This window comes from Megascapheus bottae, chromosome 1, assembly GCF_031878675.1.
Source record: "Megascapheus bottae isolate mThoBot1 chromosome 1, mThoBot2.hap1, whole genome shotgun sequence".
In the NCBI taxonomy this organism is placed as follows: Eukaryota; Metazoa; Chordata; class Mammalia; order Rodentia; family Geomyidae; genus Megascapheus; species Megascapheus bottae.
In genome coordinates, this window is record NC_143509.1 from 4,277,403 (window position 1) to 4,291,835 (window position 14,433).

A 14,433-nucleotide genomic window follows, 5' to 3' on the forward strand; every position below is an offset into this window, starting at 1 on the left:
CAAATTTAAAATTTTTGCATTACAAAACTATATTAAGTGAAGTAAGCCACTCTCAAAGGAACATAGGCTCAATGGTTTCCCTCATTTGTCATAATCAGTAGAAAACTTGGGCTCTCCTAGTAGATATTTACAATAGAACAAAATCTGGAGACATTAGGCCAAATAGTATGACACTAAATGTAAGGACCTCCAGGATAAGAAAGCAAAAGCCATATAATGAGTTATTATTGTCCTTAATATACTGTTATCTCTCATCTCTTTTGCTGTCCCTTGGTTATTTCATATTGTTACAATATTTCACCTTGTTATCTGATATATCTTATATGTGCTTAATTGGTTATTTGAAATAGGAGAGGGAAGGGGGAAATCAAGAGGAGCGGGGAGAGGGGGGAAGGGAAATGGGGACCATGTCATGAGAAAGGGTATCAATATTTGTGAAGTAATGTACCTTCTATCGGGTGAATATAATGTAACCCTTCTATTAATTATAATAAAAATATATGAAAAAAACAAAAAATGGAACCCCTACTTCAAGAAACACCTTGCCCTAGCCAGCAACTTTCTCCAGTATTCATGTGTCCTGAATGATACTAATGAAACCAGACAATACAAATAATGTGTTCAGAGAGGTAGGATTTACAGGACTGAGGGTCAACTATTCTTCCTTCTGCAAAACCATATTACAGATGTATTTCCTACCTCCTGATGTCAGCTCCTGGCTTGTACAACCTGCTCAGGGCTCTTTTGAGTTCCCTGTTCCTCAGGCTGTAGATGAAGCGGTTCAGGAAAGGAGTGACCACTGTGTACATCACTAAGGACACAGTGATGCCCAGGGAAAATGTGACACCGCTGATGCAAAATAAACTCCCAATCCTGTCCCAAAGAATAAACACACATCTGACAGGTGAGAGCCACAGGTGGAGAAGGATTTGTACTTCCCACCTGATGATGGAATTCGCAGTACTGAAGAAATAATTTTATAGTAAGAGAAAAGGATTCCAAAGATTGGAGGAAATCCATATATGGTAGCAACAACATATTTGAAGATACCATTTGTGAATGTGTGCTTACAGCAAAGATCCAGGACTTGAGAAGGGTCACAGAAGAAACTTGGGATTTTCAATTCTTTGAAATTGGTCATCTGCAGTGCCATCCATACATGCAGCTGTCTTTCCAAGAAGCTGGTGACAAATGACAGCAGAACCAAGGAGACACAAAGACAAGGGTTCAAGATGAGAGGGTAATTCAGGGGGTGACAGATGGCCGCAAAGCAGTCATAGGCCATCACAGTAAGAAGCATAGCATCCATGCAGGCAAAAATGGTGAAGAGACTCATCTGTGTGAGGCAGCCTGCACAGGAGATGGCTCTGCTGTGACTCAGGAGTTTCACCAGCATTTTGGGTACGGTGGTGGAGATGAAACAGATGTCATCCAAGGAGAGGATGGAGAGGAAGAAGTACATGGGGGGTGTGGAGGTGGGGGTCTGAGCTGGTGGCCAGGATGATGAACATATTTCCCAGTAAGGTGGTCAAATACATGGACAGGAAGAGTCCAAAGAGCATGGGTTGTAATTTTGGATCCTCTGAGATTCTCATAGAAGAAAATCTGAAACGAGTGTTAGAATTTGTGCTTCTTTATCATCTGGACAACTGCTCAAAAACAAAAACATCTTGATAGAAAATAAAACACATATCCAGGAATTGTCAGCTCTAATTACTTGAAAGTCAAGTATTTACAAGCTTGAATTTTGCACCACCTTTACAAGCTTGAATTTTGCACCAGCTACGCAGTACAGTATACTAGTGTTTGTGAATTGTGGCAATTCTCTACTTCTAGAATCTTCTCAATCTTGGATTCCTTGTTCCTCAGGCTTTTGTCTCCATATGTGCCCCAGTGACACGCAGTTGTGTTGGAAAGTCAAGAAGATAAAGGCTGGCTAGAGCAAGGTCACCTGACAGTACAGCCCATCCTTGTAATGTAGTGTGGGGGGAACAGGTTCCAGGGCAGCAGGAGAGATCCAAGAATTTACACATTTATGATGCATGTCTTTGTCTAGGAGCCTACTTTTGGAGCCAGTGCCCTGCCCTAGACTCTAGGAGGCCCATCCACTGAGAGGGCTGGAGAGTGGGCTTTCATGTGTAGAGTAAGATTCTTTGTTGTAATCTGGGCTGGAGGATTTCAGGAAGATTCCCCTGGGGGAAGGGCCAGCAGTAGGTCAAGCCACTAGAGCAATACTGAGTTAGGAGAACAAAGCAGTTTCCCATCCATTAGTGCAGTGAGTATTTTTTTAGTTTATTTTTTATTGTAATTAGTAAAAGGGTTACATGATATTTGCCAGATAGAAGGTGCATTAATTCACATACATTGATACCATTTCACATGTCTTGGTACCCATTTCCCTCCCCCCCACACCCTCCTCCTGTCTTGGCTTTCCCCCCTTCCCTATCAAATTTCAAACAAAAGCCATATAATGAATAATTGTTGTCCTTAATGTACTATGTTGTCTCTCATCTCCTTTGCTATCCCTTGGTTATCTCATATTGGTATAGTATCTCACTTTGTTTTCTGATATATTGAATTTATTTGTATTTGGATATTTGAAATTTGCAGTGAGTATTTTTATCACACTGAAAAGAAAATCCAATCCCATGAACAGTCACTCCTTATTTATCTCCACTGTGACAGCATGCAGGCACAAAGCTCCTTCTGGTTTCTCTCGACTTTCCTATTCTTGTATTATGGCATTTGTAGGGAAATGAGTAAGCCTGGAAATGTGATATTGAGTGAAATAAGTCAGGGTCAGAGAAACAAAGGACATGTATCCTTTTATAAAACATAAAAATTAAATCTCAATTTTCACAATGTATGAATACACATAGAGTCATATGTATCAATGCACACACAAATTGAGTAAAGTGTGGCAGGAAAGGATTCTGATGGAACAACTCTCATCAAGTAAGGCATAGTTTAACCACATGAATAGGAGGAAGCTGAAACAGCCTGTTCCTTAAAAATATATAGTGTTCCAGGGCCAGGTGGCTCAGACTTCTAACTACTGCAGAGGCTGAGGTCTGAGATTCACAGGTGGAAGCCAGTCTGGGGCAGGGAATTCTGAGCATATCTTGTTTTGAATTAACTAGCAAAAATGAGGAAGTTAGGAGCTAGAGGCTAAATGAGAAGACCTCCAGGATATGGAAACAAGAGCCATATGATGTGTAATTGTTTTTCTTAGTGTCCTAGGTTATTTCTCATCTCTTTTATTGTCCCTTGGTTATTCTCATATTGTTACATTATCTTACCTTGTTATCTGTTATATTGCATATACATTTATTTGTTTATTTGAAATTGGACAGGGAAGGGGGAAAACAAGATGGAGGGAGTGGGTAGGGAGAGGCAAAAGGGCACAAAATCATGAGAAAGGGTATCAATGTTTGGGAAATAATGCATTTTATATCCTATTTCTCCTTCTTCTCTTCTTCCTGCTCCCCCTCCTCCTTTCAGACAGCCTTTAGGAGAATTTTGGAAACTGGTTTGAACATTTATATCCTGCTACATTTGGTGAGCCACAAATGAGGATGAAAAGTACAGTAGGTAAAGAATTCTTCATTACATACACTGGTACCCCTAACCTTCAACCCCTACCTGCAAATTCACTGAGGACATACACTTTGTCTCCTGTTGGGAGCCAGAGTGGAATCAAACTGTACCTTCATTTGCATCAGACAATGGCTTTATTGTTTTATTGTTTTCTGGCCTTATTCTGTTTAAATGACCTGAGATTTACCATATGAATGTAACACCTGGAAATTCCCTGGGTCTCATGAAGGGAAGAAGCTGGAGTGGAAAATAAACGGGGCAGTCTTTACATGGACTGCACACATCCCGGACCAGTGTGTCTGTCTCTCTTCTATTTTTTCCTAGTCCTTGCCCCCTATTTCAGGAAGCCCAATCTGCGAACCCTGGTTTGCTGCCGGCTGGCCCCGGCAACTGTCTCCAAGTCCTTCACCACCTATCCTGCCCCATTCAGTTGCTTAAGCTGCTTCTCTCTTCAGCTATGGCCCAGGTAGACAGATATGAGGACCCCAGATCTGTTGCCCAGCACAAATCCAGCCTCTGTCCTCAGAAAAGTGATGAAGACACAGAAGGAGCAGAGATGGTGGTGATGAGGAGAGAGATATAGGACCAGTGTCCTGGAGACAGGGGAGGGAAGGCTCATCCTTGACTTTTATATGGCCTTGGAGGATTAATACTCACAGGTCACAATTAACCAACCTGTGTGTATTAACAAGCCAAGTCTCTGGACATTTCAAACACAGGGATGACAGAATCATAAAAAATTTCCGTGACACGTGGCCGGGAGTGTGGCGTAGGGTAGCGTTTTCGCCTAGTGTGCACAGAGCCCTATGTTCGATTCCCTGGCATCATGTACAGAGAAAAATCCAGAAGTGGTGCTGTGACTCAAGTGGCAGAGCACTAGCCTTGAGCAAAATGTGTCCAAGGACAATGCCCAGAGCCTGAGTTCAAGCACCCAGACTGACAAAAAAAAGAAAAGCTTTTTAAGTAGTTGTGCACTGGTTTCTTTATTATCATGATTATTATTAATTTGTTGTACCAAGATGTTACAGTTCAACGTATCAGTTTGTGAGAAAAATGAATTTTGGTTGTTTACACCCTTTCTGTTTCACCAACTCTCCCAACCTCAATAATATCTTCAATATTCTATTTTTAAATAAGTATTTGAATTACATTAATGTATTTGTACCAAGGAGTTGACACTCAATAGAGCAGTTGGTGAACACAGTGTATCTTGATCCATATCACCAGTTTTATTCTACTTCATTCTACCCAAACTCCCCTCCCTTCAACTGTCTTAATTTTGTAGGGTATGTATGGAATTTTTAATAACATTTCCCCCTTCTCACTTCGGTATCCTATCCTCTGTCTTATCCTCTACATTTCCAGTACATTATTTTCTTTTTTGTCATATTTTTATTGTAGTTAATGGAAGGGTTACATTATATTCACCAGATAGAAGGTGCATTAATTCACACACATTGATACCCTTTCTCATGTTTTTGTCCCCATTTCCCTCCCCCTACCTCCACTCCTCATCTTGTTTTCCTCCCTTCCCTATACAATTTCAAATATCCAATTATATCAGATAACAAAGTGAGATACTGTATCAATATGAGATAACCAAGGGACAGCAAGAGATGAGAGATAACATAGTACATTAAGGACAACAATCACTCATATGGCTTTTGTTTCTACATCCTAGAGGCCCTTTCATTTAGCATCATACTATGTCCAGTACGCTATTTTCTGATAATCATTTTGTTGGCCGCTATTTTTGGAGTTCTAATGAATTACACCATTTAAACTCTATCCTAAATATATCATATTTCAGTTGATACATTGGTTTTCCCTTGTCTTGAGAACACAGCTATGAAATGTGTTTGACCTCTTCATCTCTAGACATCAATTTCTCTATTTTCCTCACATTAGTTTTATAAATTTTATTGCTCTAAGCCTACAAGACTTTCCAGCTTCCTGGCATTCATTCTTGTGGACTGAGAGTGAGTTTTCTAAGGAATGACACCATTTAAACTCTCTCTCTGAACGTAGCACGGTTTACGGTATAAATTGGGTACCTTTGCAAATTACCCCACATGAACATAATTGTGTAATTATAAAGTAGATTTAACTACCACATATGAGAGAAAATATGCATCCTTAGCATCTCTGGGTCTGGCTTGACTTCATTTGAATTTTGTCCTCAAATTTATTTCTTCACAAATGATGGAAGCTCATTCTTCCTAAAGGAGGAGGACAATTCCCTTCTGTAAATATTCTTTCTTCACTAAGAAGTAGGTTTGAGTTCTCTCCTTTCTCCTCTTCATCTGTTAACAACAGTACGTCCTCAGAGACTTGGACCAAACACACCAAAAATCTAACTAATCACCAGCTCTGAGCTTGTGTCTCCAATTCTACCTAACATTCAAAGTTCAAGCCCTTCATCCCTGCAGTGCAAAAGTCCCAGCCCAGCTGGGTCCCCATGCGACATTTCTTCAATGGATTAGGATGGTCCCATATGATGTAGAAGAGTCCCAGGATTGACTATAGCACATGTATGGGGAATGCATTGAACTTGCACCCCATGGAATGATCCAGAGGATCAGAAACATAAAGCAACAAGTGCACAGAGGCCCTAGAGATGTGAGGATTCTTAGGGGCACAGATTCCCCAGTACAATGTGGAACTGGGCAGCCATATGGGAGGACAGCACCATGGAAGAGAGAAAAACAAACTATATGAAGGATGTGAGGATTCTGCTGTTGGTAGTTTATCAGACATGGATGGAATCAGCCCAGAGCATCCTATTGGGTCAATGGAGCCAAGAAATGTCATATCTAGACATAGTAAAATTCTAGTCATCCATTGGTGAGGATAGTATTTTATCACTGGGAAAGAAGTGGAAAGTCCTGGAAAAAAATTATGTTAAAGGAAGTAAGTTAGACTCAGAGAGATACAGGATTCATGTTTTCCCTTGTATGTGGAAGGTACTTTTAGCTCACAAACTCCTTAGTAAATACATCAGGTGGTATGATCTTGTATACAAATGTATTCACTGATATATGGAAGATTCAAGAAGATCTCAAATGGTATAATTCGATAGAAAGGCAAAATCTAGGTTCAGATAACATAACATCAGGCAGTGGGTAGTGACAGGGTTTATGTGGTGTCTACGGATAGATGAGGAGAAGAAGATGGGGAGAATGCAGACACGCATCCAATGTATATCCCACAAAATCATGAAGAGTGAGTGAAGGGGTGAGTAGGGGAAGGTGATAATATGGGAGGAGTGACTTTGATCGAGATATATTATATTCAAAAACTGCTTTGGTAACTGTCAAATCCTTAGTACAACTACTCAAAAATAATAATAGGGATAAAAGAACTTGTCGTTGGCAGAATATGGCGGCGGTTCAGTGTTGAGTCTTTCTGTGCTCTCTCCAAAATACCAGTTCTGGCATCATAGGGGAAAGTGCATACCACAAGATCGATCCTGAGTTAGCTTTAGCACCACAGAGATCTAAGTCAGAGAGAAAAAGGCAGAAAACCGGCACAAGAAGATGGCATGGAGCACACCCAGCTGCTTGGAGCCACTGTGAAGTCAAATCCTTTCTCCTGAACCTGAGCAGACAGCGCTTCTCGGCAGCTCAGACCTGCTGGCTTCAGAAAGAGTCAGACCAAGCCTGCGCAAGGCCAGAGCAGTCACCCAGTGTGTCGCGGACCTGTCAGCTTCACAAAACCAGAAAACCCATCAAATTGTGAATACCTCTATGGAACGACATTGGGAAGGAATCCCGTCCCCCACCAGCTGAAGGCAGCACCATCTTGACTGCTGGTAAAGACCCGACCAAACAACTGGAGCCTGAGAAGTGGTGCTGGCAGTGCCATCATTCAAAAGGGCAAAGGTTTTCCTAGAGGCAGCTTAGCTGGACACCAGCCCCCGATGCTAGCGGACGTTCCTCCCCCTGGGTGGGGACGCACTCCTGGTAAACAAAAACAAATGTTAATCTTCAGTTTGTCTTTTTGTGGGGCACAGGATAGGAAACTTGTATCTCCACTAAATTCGGGATCCAACCTTTCAAAAAATTTTTTCTCTTGCGATTTGGCTTTGCAGTTTTGCTGATCATTTTGTTGATTGGGCAGGAAACAAAAAACAAAACAGTGGCTTCATGAGGGGCTTTGTTTACCAGGACAGCGGCCACGCCCAGGACTTCTGATAGTGCCAGGACCAGACATCCGGCCAAGCTGCCTCTGGGAATACATTTGCCCTTTTGAATGATGGCGCTGCCAGTACCACTTCTCAGACTACAGTTGTTTTGCCTGGGTCTTTGCCAGCAGTCACGATGGCGCTGCTCTAGGCTGGTGGAGAAGAGGATCCCTTCCCAATGTCTTTCTATGGAGGTACTCAAAAATTGATGGGTTTTCTGGTATTGTGCAGAGAAACTTGAAGCACCCCCATAGCCAGAGACCAAAGGTCAATGCAAATTGCAATGAGTCGTTTATTGACGAGCTCGAGCACGGGTCTCTGTGCACTGATAGTCGAGTGCAGACCAGAGCCCCCGAGCACAAGATTACAGCCCCTTTTATACATTTTTAGGTAGGGGGAAGGCCCCAGCAAGTAATAGCAACAAATAAATACGCCACGCGGGAAATTTATCCTATAATTCCATTAAATGATTGGTGCAATACAAAGCAGGAAAGGGGTCATGGCTAATCATTGGTCAGTCTAGCTGGCTGTCATTTTAAGAGGATGGTTTTATGCCAGATATGAGTCTAGGGGGATCTCCATGGTAACGGACTTGTGATTGGTTGACATTTGCCCAAGTTTGCTGGCCCTCGAAAGTCCGACTTTCTAGGTACCAGATGGCTACTATCTCTAGCTCCGGCTTGGAATGTGTATACTCCTTACTACAGTGTAGCTCAGTCTGGGAACCAAGGACAAATGGGTGGTTGTAGATTAGCCACAAGGACAGCAGTTGCATTTCTCAGGGTTTTAGCAAGCAGATATGCAGAAGCAGAAAGGCAAGTTAAGGAAATACAAGTATAAACATGCAAATCAATACAAATATAAAAATACAAATGGCTAACATAAGTTTATAGAAAATATATAGATATTCTCTGTGCTCCTCACTGGTTCCGTGAAGCTGGTAGTTCTGCGACACGGCTGGGTGATGGCTCTGGGCTTGCGAAGGCTCTGTCTGGCTCTGTCTGGCACTGGTCTGTGCTGCCAAGAAGAGCTGTGTGCTCAGGTTAAGGAGAAAGGCTTTCTCTCCGTGTTGGCTCTGAGCAGCTGGCAGTGCTCCACACTGTCTTCTTGCTTCAATTTTCTGCCTTTTTCCACTCTGCCTGAGATCGCTGTGGTGCTAAAACGTACTTAATGATGATCTTTGGGTATGAACTTTCACCTATGATTCTAGACCTGGTATCTTGGAGAGAGCACAGAAAGACTCACACTGAACCGCCGCCATCTTCCACCACTGACAAGTTCTTTTATCCCTATTATTATTATTATTATAAGTAGTTGTACTAAGGATTTGACAGTTACCAAACCAGTTTTTGAATATAATATATCTCCATCAATACCACTTCTCCAAAAATGTCACCTTCCCCTACTCGTGCCTTCACTCTCTCCTCGCTCCTAACTTTTTAATGACCCATCTGCTTCTTTCCATTTCACTGTGAGAAATCATACAACACAAAGCTTTGATTTCTCCCCCATATTAAGGTCAAACTTGAGAGCACATGTTCATGTTATAGTAGAAGGACAGTGACATATGTCTTAAGAAAACCCCCTATATATTTCTACAAAATGAAGAATTTATCATTATGTTTCTGAGTATCAGATAATGGGGTAATGGAAACCTAGAGGGTAGGACAGAGGATGGTAGAAGAATGAAGACAGAAGGGGAGAAATGTTATTAAAGATTTTATACATACCCTTCAAAATGAAGACAATTTAAGGGAGGGGAATTTGGGTAGAATGAAGGAGAATGAAAGTGTTGATAAGGATCAAGATGCATTGTGTTCATCAACTGTTTTATTGAGTGGAAACTCCTTGGACAATTACTTTAATGTAATTCAATTGTTTATCTTTTTTAAAGAATAGAATATTGAAGATATTGTGAAGTTGGAACAGTTGGGGAGACAGAAAGGGTGTCAACAACCAAAATATATTGTACTCATAAACTGATACGTTAAAATGTAACCTCTTGGTACAACAAATTAATACTAATATGGCAATGAAGAAACCAGTACACAACTACTTAAAATCCTATTCTTAGTTCTGCTTTAGTTTCCTTTTTCAGGGTTTTAAAGTTTTCATCAAAAAGGTCCTTTACTTTCTTAGTTAAGCTAATTCCTAGGTACTTTATTTTCTTTGATGCTATTGCAAAAGGAGTTGCTTTCCTGATTGTTGCCTAGTTCCTCTCACTTTTGGGGTAGAGGAAGGCAGTTGATTTTTGAGGGTTAATTTTTATAGCCTGCTACCTTTCCCAAGTTTTGAATCAGCTCAAGGAGCTTAGGAGTAGAGTCTATAGGATTCTTTAAATACAGAATCATATCATCTGCAAAGAGGGATCGTTTTACTTCCTCTTTACCTATTTAGATCCCCTTTATGCTTGCTTCTGGCCTTATTGCATTGGCTAGGAATTCTAATACTATGTTAAAGAGGAGTGGAGAGAGTGGGCATCCTTGTCTCATTCCTGATTTGAGAGGGAATGACTTTAGATTTTCACCATTAAGTGTAATACTAGCAGTGGGTTTGTCATACACAGCCTTCATTATATTGAGGAATGTTCCATGGATTCCTAGTTTCTCCAGAGGTTTTAACATAAAGGGGTGTTGGATCTTGTCAAATGACTTTTCCACATCTATTGAGACAATCATGTGATTTTTTTCTTTGCTCCTGTTGATGTGTTGAATTATATTAATTGATTTGCGTATGTTGAACCAGCTTTGCATCTCTGTGATGAATCCAGTTTGATCATAGTGCATAATTTTTTTGGTAAGTTGTTTTAGATGGTTGACCAGTATTTTGTTGAGAAGTTTTGCATCAATGTTCATCAAAGAAATAGGTCTATAGTTCTCTTTCTTTGATGAATCTCTGTCTGGTTTGGGGATGAAGGTTAGACTGGCTTCATAGAATGAGTTTGGTAAAGAACCTTCATTTTCAATTTCGTTGAAGAGCTTGAGGAGTATTGGTGTGAGCGCTGCTTTGAAGACCTTATAGAATTCGGCTATGAATCCATCTGGCCCTGGGTTTTTCTTAGGTGGAAGTTCTTTAATTCCCATTTCTATTTCCGAGCTTGAAATAGGCGTATTTAGTTGGGTCAGTTCTTCTTCGTTCAGTGTGGGTATGTTAAAACCTCCCATGCTCCTCGATTGGAAGAATCAACATAGTGAAAATGACAATGTTGCCAAGGGCTATCTACAAATTCAACACAATACCCATCAATATCCCAATGGCATTCTTTAAAGAAATAGAAGAGGCAATCCAAAATTTCATATGGAATAATAAACGACCGCGTATAGCAAAAACACTTCTTATCAGAAAGAACAGCGCTGGAGGAATTTCATTTCCGAACTTTAGACTCTATTACAGGGCTATAACTACCAAACAGCTTGGTACTGGCACAAGAACAAGCCTGAAGACCAATGGAATAGAACTGAGGACCCAGATATTAAACCACAGACCTATGGCCACCTAATCTTGGACAAGGGAGCCAAAAATTAGAATGGAAGAAAGACAGCCTCTTCAACATCTTGTGCTGGCAGAACTGGTTAAACACCTGCAGAAAACTAAAGATGAATCCTTCTTTGTCACCCTGCACTAGAATTAACTCCAAATAGATCAAGACCTGGAGGTAAAAGCTCACACACTGAAAACTTTACAAGAAGGAGTAGGAGATACACTAGGCCTCATTGGCACAGGTCAAAACTTTCTTAACAAAGACCAAGAATCACAACAAATCAGAGAAAGGCTGGATAAGTGGGGCTGAATTAAACTGCAGAGCTTTTGTATGGCAAAGAACATAGCTAGTAAACTAGTTAGGAAGCCTACAGAGTGGGAGAGATCTTCACCAACCATACAACGGACAAAGGCCTCATATCTAAAATATATCAACTACTCAAAAAATTAAATCACTCGAAAACTAATCTCCAAAGTAACAACCATCCCATTAAAAAAATGAGCCAAAGACTTAAGGAGAGTCTTCTCTGAAGAAGAAACAAAAATGGCCTATAGACACATGAAGAAATGCTCAACATCTCTGGTCATAAAAGAAATGCAAATCAAAACAACTCTAAGATTCCACCTCACTCCAGTTAGAATGGCCAGGATTATGAAAACTAATAACAACAGATGCTGGAGGGGATGTGTCCAGGAGGGATCACTACTACACTGTTGGTGGGAGTGCAAACTCATTCAACCACTATGGAAAGCAGTATGGCAGTGCCTCAAAAGGCTAAACATAGAGCTCCCCTATGACCCAGCAATTCCACTACTTGGCATTTACTCAACCATCTAGAAACTAGGGTATTCTAAATCCACTAGCACATCAATGTTCATTGCAGCTTTATTCACCATAGCAAAGATATGGAACCAACCTAGATGTCCCTCAGTTGATGAATGGATCCACAAGATGTCATATGTGTACACAATGGAATTCTATGCTGCTGTCAGAAAAATCTAGATCGCCCCATTTGTTAGGAAATGGAAATACTTAGAAAAAATCATATTAAGTGAAGTAAGCCAGACTGAAAGGAACTTAGGCTCAATGGTTTCCCTTATTCATCATAACCAGTAGAAACCTTGGGCTCTAATAGCAAAGATTTACAATAGAGCAAAAACCTGATACATAAGGCCATATAGTATAAAGCTAATTGATTGGACCCCCTAGGATATTGAAACAAAAGCCATATAACGAATTGTTGCTGTACTTAAGGTGCTATGTTATCTCTCATCTTTTTTGCTGTTCCTTTGTTATCTCATATTGTCACAATATCTCACTTTGTTATCTGATGTATTGGATACATTTGTATTTTGTTACTTGAAATTGGACAGGAAAGGGGGGAAAATCAAAAGGGGGGTTGGAGGGAGGGCAATGGGGACCAAGACATGTGGAAAGGTATCAATGTATGTGAATCAATGCAACTTCTATCTGGCAAATATCATGTAACCCTTTTATTAAATACAATAAAAATATTTTTAAAAAATCGTATTCTTTTTTTGCCAGTCAAGGGGCTTGACCTCAGGGCCTGGGCATTTTCTTTGAGCACATTTTTCTCAATGACACTATTCTTCCACTTGAGTCACATCACAACTTCTGTTTTTTTCTGTTTATGAGTTTCAAGTTAATCGCATGTAGGGCTCTGTGCATAATAGGTGAGGACACTACTCTAGGCCACACTCCTGGGCACATGTCATGTATTGTTTTCATGATTCTGCCATCCCTGTGTTGGAAATGTCCAGAGACTGGACTTATTAATACACACAGTTTGGTTAATTGTGGCCATGTAGAAGCCAAGGATGAACTGTCCCTCTCCTGTCTCCAGGACACTGGTCCTATATCTGTCTCCTCATCAACACCGTCTCTGCTCCTTCTGTGTCTTCATCTCTTTCCTGAGGACAGGGGCTAAACTTATGCTGGGAACAGGATCTGGAGTGCTCAGATCTGTCTACCTGGGCCATAGCTGAAGAGGGAAGCAGCTTAAACAGTAGAGTGGGGTGGAATGGGTGGTGAAGGGGTGTCTTCTCTGCAGCATGAAGACAGGTAGGATGGTTTGGGCATCACAGGTGGTGAGGATGCTTTTGTAAAACCTTACACACAAGGAGTCTGGAAAGTGTATGTCAGTGAATTTGCAGGTAGGGGTTGAAAGTTAGGAGTACCAGTATATGTCATGGAGAATTCTATAGCTACTGTGCTTTTCCGTTCTCATTTGTGGGTCACCAAATGTAGCAGCATATAAATGGTTCAAACCACTTTCCTAAGTTCCTGGAGGTCCTTTCATTTTGCCTCCTCCCAACTTCCTGCGTTTTGCTAGTTAATTGAAAACAAGGGTTTCTCAGAATTCCCTGCCACAGACTGGCTTCCACCTGTGAATCTCAGACCTCAGCCTCTGGAATAGTTCGGATTAGAAGTGTGAGCCACCTGACCCTGGAACACTGTATACTTTTAAGGAGCAGGCTGTTTCACCTTTCTCCTATTCATGTGGTTAAACTATAGAATCCTTTTCTGCCACACTTTACTCAATTTGTGTGTGCATTGAACCACATGACCCAATGTGTATTCATATATTCTGAAAATTGAGATTTAATTTCTATGGTTTAGAGAAGGTCAAATACCTTTTGTTTCTCTGAGCCTGATTTATTTCACTCAATACCACATTTCCAGGCCTGCCCATTTCCCTACAAATGCCATAATACCAGAAGAGGCAAGTCCAGAGGAATCAGAAGTAGATTCCTGCCTGCCTGATGAAAGAATATAGATGAATAAGGAGTGACTATCCGTGGGATAAAATATTCACTGCACTAATGGATGGGAAACTGTTCTTTCTCCTAACTCAATATTGTTCTAGAGGCTTGAACTACTGCTGGCCCTTCCGCAGGGGAATCTTCCTTACTATAAAATTATTTCTTCGGTGCTGAGAATTCCATCATCAGGAGGGAAGTACAAAGCCTTCTCTACCTGTGGCTCTCACCTGTCAATGGTGTGTTTATTCTTTGGGACAGCATTGGGTGTTTATGTTGAATCAGCTGTGTCACATTCTTCCAGGGGCAGTGCTGTGACCTCAGTGATGTACACAGTGATCACTCCTTTCCTGAACCCCTTCATCTACAGCTTGAGGAACAGGGACCTCAAA